Here is a 6,676-nt window from a genome sequence, read left to right as displayed (position 1 = left end):
AAAAAAGAAGGAATTCTTGCCATTTGCAACAGCATAGATGGAACTGGAGAGCATTATGCTAAGTTAAATAAGCCAGTCAGAGAAAGATAAATACCACATGATCTCACTCATTTGTGGAATATAGAGAACAACATAGACTGATGAACAGGGATAGATCCAGACTCAGAGGAACAGCGATCAGACTATCAATCCCCAGAGGGAAAGTGGGGGAGGGTGGGGGCAAGGGGAAGAGATCAACTAAAGGACTTGTATGCATGCATATAAGCCAAACCAATGGACACGGACAACAGGGGGATGAGAGCATGAGTGTGTGTGTGGGGCGGGGGGGAGGTTGGGGGTTAATGGGAGGATGAGGACACATTTGTAATACCTTAACCAATAAAGAAAATTTTTTAAAAAGTCTGCCTTCCCCTTCAGTCTCCGCTGACTCTTTTTTGTTGGACTCAGCCCATCTGCACCCAGGTGCCTGAAATAAAAATCTCTTTTGATACAAAGAAAAAATTCATATGAGTGTATAATCCTTTACATTTGTGACCTTGGGCAAGTGACATTACCTCTATGAGTCTCAATTTTATTTTCTATAAAATAAGATTTAAAACAGTACCTGCCTTCAGAGGACTGTTATGAGAAATAAAGTTAAGCTAGGTACTTCATAAAAATTCCCATGCTGGGCACATAATAGGCACTCAGTAAATATTTGTCATATAAATGGATGAATAAAAGGTCTTCACTCAAATGTTAATCTTTATGACCCTTCTTTCAATGACTTCTGAAAAAAATTGTTATCAAAATTCCAAACTTTATGCCCATTTGTGAATATGTATCATTTTCTGAAAACAAAGTGCATTAGATGCTTAATTAAAAGCAAAAAGACAAAACTTTTGCCCTGGCTAGGTGGCTCAGTTGGTTGGAGCATCATCCCGTTCACAAAGAAGGTCATGGGTTTGATCCCCAGTCAGGGCACATACGGGAGGCAACCTATTTATGTTTTTCTCGCTCATCTCTCTCTCTCTCTCTCTCTCTCTCTCTCTCTCTCTTTCTCTCTCTCTCTCTCTTCCCTCCAAATTATTATATTGTCTCTAAACCTTTATATGACCACAGCTCAGGCCCACAACTCAGCTGATGACCACAGGCTCTGAATCCAAGCAGCAGTTTGCTTGTGGCTGCACTAAGGTGGTAGAGAAGGCCCAGGAGGATGGAGCTTGCAACCCAGGTGGCTGACAAGCCCCCACTGCTGCCTGGCATTGACATCTGTAAGTAATTAGATGTGTGCATGGACTTCAGCCTTCTATCCATGTCCCCCTGACCCATCCCTGTGTCAGGATTGTGCCTACCCCTCTCCACCCTGAGAAAGGTCTTTGTGTGCCAGAGTACATGAAAGTCTTCCATAGTCTGCAGAAAGGTGAGACAGTGTTGTTCACCCAGCCAAGGGCCTGGAATCAATCCATGTCACAGGACCTGATGGGATTTTCTGTATTGGGAATGAGAGGCAGCAAAAGGGGAAAAAATGTAGAAGCACAAACCAAAGGGAATAGGCCCTGCAAATGTGAAGATATAGATCTTTGCCAAGATGGAAGCTGCTAGTCACATGTGGCTATTCAGCAGTTGAAATGTGGTTGGTACTGAGATAAGCTGTAAGTGTAAGATACAGCTAGGTGTTTACGGCCATTCATACTCCGGTCCAGTGGCCCACGGTTGTCGGGTTTTGTGCACTCTCGGACATAAATCTTCAAGAGGATGAAGCTCGTGAGATTTTTGATGAAATTGAGTCACGAAACTGTAACCATCGAATTAAAGAATGGAACACAGGTCCATGGAACAATCACAGGTGTAGATGTCAGCATGAATACTCATCTTAAAGCTGTGAAAATGACCCTGAAGAACCGAGAACCTGTACAGCTGGAAACACTGAGTATTCGCGGAAATAACATTCGGTATTTTATTCTGCCAGACAGCTTACCTTTGGATACACTACTTGTGGATTTACCATGCCTTATTTTTTTCTTTCCTCAGTTGCAGGAAGAGGCCGAGGCCGAGGAAGAGGAAGAGGACGTGGCCGGGGCAGAGGAAGAGGGGGTCCTAGGCGATAATGTCTCTCATGATTACTGTTTCAAAGTGATATGCGATTTGGGATATTTTTTGTACAGGTTTTGTTTGTTTATGTCAGTTTTTAATAAACATAAATGTAGGCCAGTTGTCTATTGACTATCACATTTAGTTTTAATAGTTCATATATATTCATGACATAATACAGTGAGAGCTGAGCATTATTACATGGCAGTTCCAGAATTCCATTCATAGATCAGGCTTTTAATTTTTTTTAACTAAAATATTTCTTTTATAAATACATATAGCATTTACATACATCTTTTTGCTTCACGTGCACTGAATATGTATTTTGTTTGTTTTACTTTGACTCAATTCTATGAAACCTACCTACAGGTGAAATGGGTTTTGTTTGTTACTTCAGAAGCTGAAGTCCTATGGAATGGGCTGTAAAATTGATTCTCCTTTCCTGAGTTTTACTCCATGGAAACTTAGGTACTTAGTAAAAGGTGATAGTCATCTTCTAATTTAGGAGTCATTGGTTTTGTTGTGATAATGGTTTTTGTTTTTTGTTTTATTTTTTCAATAGTCTCTCAATAGAATATAATTTTCCATTCTCCTGACTTGAAACTTCAGTTAACATTTACTAGGTTATCGGTTGTAAGCAGTGTTGAAATGTGTTATTGTGGAATATACCTGTCAGTGGCCCCTTTATCAAGAACTTTTACAAGGAGTCCTTTAAGAACAAAAGGAAAACTACTTATTTTATGACAACACTGGATTCTTTCCAGTAGTTAAGGATTTTTAAAAGTTGTTTTAATTGGTTAAGTTTAGAAAAAAATACTCCTCAGTATATATAGTTCCTTGTAAAGCTTACTATCATTTGTTTATATGCTAAGGGAAGAAAATTAATTTTAAAGATGGGGGAATTAAGTCTGTATTTTCACTTAATTAAGCTTGTGGAGTTTGTTTTTAATGAGGAAATTGTCTGCAGACTATCTAAAAAGGTTTTAGGCCCTGTAAGAGGGTTACATAAGCTGAGAGATGGCAAGAGTATTTGTGTGTGGTATATGTGTGTCTCAATCTTGTCTATCCACTGATCTGTTGGCATTCCAACTATTTGAACCTAAGCAGAAAGCAAGGAAGCCCAATTATGCAGCAAGGTGAAAAGGATATTCAAAGGGAGCAAACAGAAAAGATCTGGCACAAGTGAACTAACCTAAGTTGATTCTTGTTCTCAGACCTTATAGGCTAAAAGGGAAGCAAAATTAAAATAAACATTGATACATAACTGGAAAAAAAAGATACACAACAGATTTTAAAGATTTAGTACAAGTAAAAGAATTTAAGATATTTCTTTACCAAAAAAGTATTACACAAACACTGTATTCTAGTTAATAAATTTGTTTCTCAAAGCGGTATAGGTTAGTAGCATATATGCTAGTGGTGAACAAATAAGTCAATATTTTGGAGATGATAGGAACCAGGTTTCTCAGAGAAATAAGTTAAAATAAGGAAAGGAAGAGGGCTAGCATGCATACTGCAGTATTGAATTACAGTCAGAGTTATCAGCATGTACTCATGTTTATTTATTTACTTATCTACTTATTTTTATACTTTCCCATTTACAATTAGCAAGTAATCTGTGGAGTGATACTTTGCCACTGTGAGACTAATCAGTTTCCCCAATACAGTGGGGCCTTGACTTACGAGTTTAATTCATTCCGTGACGGAGCTCATAACTCAAATTACTCGTATGTCAAATCAAAAAGTGAACGAGTGAGACACGTGATGCTGGGCTGATGTTGTGGCGTTCACTGTGACGTTCGCTGTGCCAACTAGCAGTGGGGTATCTGAAGCTGGCTCGTAACCCGAATTTTAGCTCGCAACTCAAAGCAAAAATCGGCCCAGAGATGGCTCGTATCTCGAAAAACTCGTTAGTCGGGACACTTGTAAGTCAAGGCCCCACTGTATTCATTCACCTATAATATTAACACCCATTGATAATATTGACCTGAATCAATTATTTAATTGGAGGGTGAGAAAAATTGTGATTTTCAATTTTTATCATTCCCACTGAAGCAATTCAGTAAATGATTATTAGGTACCCAGCTAGTTGACAAAATTATTCACAGTCTACAATGTAGTTTAAGTTATTTTATAATTACACTTATGAATATATGAAGCTTTGCTTCTCATTTGTCCACTGAAAATTCAACCTATGTTATGGGTTCAATATAATTTTGTGAGCTACTCTAAGATGCAACAACCTGGGTTACCTAAAGTGGGATCTGTAGTGCGATATAAAAGTTACTCCATAGTTAAGTATGGTAGTAAAATGCTGAGTTACACTCAGTCAAAAGGTTCTTTACTAAGAGACTTTTAAATATTTTATTAATGTGTTTTGTGAAGCTGAGAAAGGAGACAGAAGCAGGTGACTAGTGTTCTAGGGAATGTATGTTGGGTGATGTTGATGTGTACCATTATCACTGGATTAAAAAAGCATTTTCAATCCAAGACACAAAATAAAAGAACTGCACTGTCAGAGATATACATCATCACTCTTCCTTGCATACTCGCCCCACCAACTACAACAGCAACTTTCAAATGGTTGGTTAAAGAATATTGTGGCTTGGTTCATTCTCATTGCATAAGTCCACTCTCTGCAAGCATGAGATACTGTTGTGTAAGACATTTGTAAATCAAGTGTTTCTGTATCTGAGAGAAGAAATAGGAAACACTGTGTGTTTACTATGGGTTAGGCACTATGCCCAAATTCTTACAGCTAGTAAATGTCAGAGCCAGGATTCCAACAGGTATGTTTGGTTCCTTCCATTGTACCACTTCTGGAAGCCAAGGGCTTTCTAAGTACCCTAGATGAGTTTCAGAGGGAAAGAAAAACTCCCTCTTCTAGTATAGCTTCCAGGATTTAGACCTGACTGTTAAGGAAAAGGGAGTTAAGACCTAATCCCAAGCAAATAACATCCACAGAAAAACAGGTGTAGCAATACTTATATCTGAAAAAATAGATTTCAAGATAACAAAGATATCAAGAAACAAAAATGGTCACTTTATAATGATAAAGGGGATAATACATCAAGAAAACATAACACTTATTAATATATATGCACCCAACCAAGGAGCACCGGAATATATAAAACAGCCACTCACAGAATTAAAGGGAGAAACAGATCAAAACACAATCATAGTTGGGAACCTTAATACTCCACTGACAGCTCTAGATCAACCAAACAGGATATTAATAAAGAAATATCGGCCTTAAATGAAACACTAGACCAAATGAATATAATTGACATTTACAGAACCTTTCATCACTGAACATCAGATTATACATTCTTTTCCAGTGCACATGGAACATTCTCAAGGATAGACCATATGTTGGTTCACAAAACTAGCATCAACAAATTCAAGAAGATTGAAATTATACCAAGCATATTCTCCAACCACGATGCCTTGAAATTAGAAATCAATTGCAAAAAGGAAGTAAAGAAACCCACAAATAGGTGGAGATTAAACAACATACTGCTAAAAAAAATGACTGTGTCAAAGAAGAAATAAAAGATGAGATAAAAACATATATAGAGAGATTAAAAAATGGAACTAGGGAGAACCAAGATGGCGGCGTAAGGTACAGACCTGTGTGTGCTGCCTCCCACAACAACATTGAAACTACCAACTATAAGACAAACAGCTATCATTTGGAACCATCATATAAGCATAACCAATGGACATAAGACACTGGGGGGTAGGGGAGGCCAGGGGATTGCCAAGGGCGGGGGGGGAAAAAGAACACATATGTAATACCCTTTGTAATACTTTAAGCAATAAAACAATAAAAAAAATAAAAATAAAATAAGAACCATGGGAAAGCTGGCCCAGTGGAAGCTCTACAACTGGAAGGAAAGAAAGAAGAGCATTGAGATTGAGTAGGATGTACAGAGGCACCAAGAACAGAGGTAGGCGGGCTGCAACTGGATGTGCGGTTTTTTTCAATCAGAAGGGGTTACAAACTCTCGAATCCACTGAGCTTGTTTGGGGCGGGATTCTGAGGTCCCAGACCCCTACGGGGAGAGGCGGGATGGCCTTGCAGTGGGTCGGAAAGCAAAGGTGGGTCTCTCTCGGAGCTGCTCGCCGGTACTCGGGGAGTCGCAGAGACGCCATTGCTGCTTGCTCCACCCTGGTGATTCCTTGAGACCCCGCCCTACTCAATTTACATCCCCGCCCAAGCTGTGCCAGTGACACAAAAGGAACCACCTGCGCTTTTGCAGCGTAACCCAACAAACTGCAGATTTCAACTCCTTGCACCCATAAGGGACACACTCAAGAAGTAAACTCAGGTTCGGAGGAAGCCGGAGCTGGACCTGGCTGGGCCGGCGACATGGAACCGCTGTACCAGCAAACGCACAAGCAGGTCCACCAGATCCAGTATCACATGGGACACCGGGAGACAGCAGAAAAGCAGTCTGTGCGCTTAGTAGAAAACAAAACCCAAGCAAGCATACCAGATATTCAGCCAGCAAGAACGCCTGGAGATTTTGTCCAGCAAGGAGCCTCCCAACAAAAGACAGAATGCCAAACTTCGTGTTGACCAGTTAAAGTATGATGTCCA

General features: G+C 39.6%; 1 pseudogene; it reads left to right on the top strand.

Annotated features, from left to right (window-relative positions):
* The first annotated feature begins 1,716 nt into the window (after positions 1 to 1,716).
* On the top strand, positions 1,717 to 2,199 carry LOC106725954 (annotated as a pseudogene).
* Positions 2,200 to 6,676: the final 4,477 nt, after the last annotated feature.

The sequence above is a fragment of the Myotis brandtii genome, unplaced genomic scaffold, assembly GCF_000412655.1.
Source record: "Myotis brandtii unplaced genomic scaffold, ASM41265v1 scaffold206, whole genome shotgun sequence".
Taxonomy (NCBI): Eukaryota; Metazoa; Chordata; class Mammalia; order Chiroptera; family Vespertilionidae; genus Myotis; species Myotis brandtii.
The sequence above is the reverse complement of the archived record's forward strand: the minus strand, read 5'-3'. Positions and strand labels throughout refer to the sequence as shown.